This window comes from Loxodonta africana, chromosome 10 (genome assembly GCF_030014295.1).
Source record: "Loxodonta africana isolate mLoxAfr1 chromosome 10, mLoxAfr1.hap2, whole genome shotgun sequence".
Lineage (NCBI taxonomy): Eukaryota > Metazoa > Chordata > Mammalia > Proboscidea > Elephantidae > Loxodonta > Loxodonta africana.
The window spans coordinates 88,996,898-88,998,587 of NC_087351.1; the positions used below are offsets into that span (position 1 = coordinate 88,996,898).

General features: G+C 43.4%; 1 non-coding gene across 1 annotated transcript; it reads left to right on the plus strand.

Annotated features, from left to right (window-relative positions):
• The first annotated feature begins 740 nt into the window (after nucleotides 1–740).
• TRNAR-UCU (transfer RNA arginine (anticodon UCU)) lies at nucleotides 741–811 on the plus strand. The gene has a single exon. It is a non-coding gene; the product is annotated as a tRNA-Arg (tRNA).
• The last annotated feature ends 879 nt before the right edge of the window (nucleotides 812–1,690 follow it).

The following is a 1,690-nucleotide window of genomic DNA, read 5'->3' on the forward strand; positions in this document are numbered from 1 at the left end:
AATCAGTCCCCACCACCTCTCCTAATCTGTAGCCCATATCTTTTCCTCTTATATCTTTGGCTCAGATCATAATGAACTAATATTTCCCAAACTCTCCATGAGCTTTCTTTTTCTAGAGTTTTGCTCATACTCTTCCCTCCAACTAAAAGACCCTTCCCTGCTTTTTCTGCTAGGAAAAACCCTACTCATTTTCAAGACCAGGCTCCATGTCACATCTTCAGTGAAGGCTTCTCCAAGGCCAAACCAACCACATCCTCTGTGGTCCCAGAGCACTTTGTCCATATGGATAAGGAGCACTTCTCCCAGCATATTACAGCTAGGCTTATTTGTGAACTCTTGCAGGGCCAGGGCTGGGTCTAAATCATCATTCTGTCCTAAGCACAAACTCCTGGCAATACCTGCTCAATACATATTTGAAGAATTAAGCTAAACTATTTCTACCTCCTCCTTGACAGATGGGGAAACTGAGGGTGAGAGAGGGAGTGACTTGCAATGGTCATTCCACATACTTAGCATTCTTTCTTGTAATCACCTTGATGGCAACTAACAACAACAACTTTTGTTGCAAGTAGAAAAGGACACTAGCTTAAAAGAAAAAGGGAAATTTTTTGGCTTACAGAAAACACTCTCTTTAGGCGTAATTTTAGTCTAGGGATTCAAAAAGTATCATTAAGGCCCAGTTTCTCAACTCTGCTTCCCTCTCTGTTGGCTTCATTCTCTGGTTCTACATCAGAATAGAGGCACTGGTGGTTCAGTGGTAGAATTCTCGCCTTCTATGCAGGAGGCCCAGGTTCGATTCCTGGCCAATGCACCTCATACCCAGCCATCACCGTCTGCCACTGGAGGCTTGCGTGTTGCTATGATGCTGAACAGATTTCAGTGGAGCTTCCAGATTAAGACGGACTAGGAAGAAAGGCCTACTGGTCTACTTCCAAAAGTCACTCAATGCAAACTCTGTGGATCACAATGGTCCGATCTGCAACTGATCATGGCAATGGCACAGTCCTCAGCTGACTTGATGGCAGCTAACAATAACAAACTTCTCTAAACTTCTGTTTCTTTATCTGCAAAATGGGATCATAATACACACAAAGGATGTCAGGAAGATTAAGTGAGGTTCTGTTTACAAAGAGACCTACCCCAGGCCTGGCACAGAGTAAGCGCTCCTTCCACCTAGGGAGGCTGCATCTAGAAAGAGGAAGCACACCAATTTCAAAATGGGAAAATTTGGGTTCTAGTTCTCACTCTGCTGCCAGCTGCGCACATCACCTTGCAAAGAGTCTGCCTAAGCCCTACAGCACAGGGGGTGGAGGGAACAGTAGAAAGAACATATCAGTTCTTCATTCCACTAGGTTCTCTAAGCCCTGACTAAGGATTTGGTTAGATCAGGGGCCAGTAAACTATGGCCCAAGGGCCACATCCAGCCCCCACCTGGTTTTATGTTGCCCCCAAGCTAAGATGATTTTTACATTTTTTAATGGTTTAAAAAAAATTTTTTTTTAATATTTCATGACACATGAAAATTGCATAAAATTCAAATTTCAGTGTCCATGAATAAAGTTTTGTTGGAAGACAACCACACCTAGGGGTGGATTAACCCAGACCCAGTAACTTACCCAAGCACAAATAAACCCATGCTTACCTTGCTCACTGGGCAATTTGACCCTGTCAGGGATTGTAAATTTGAAAA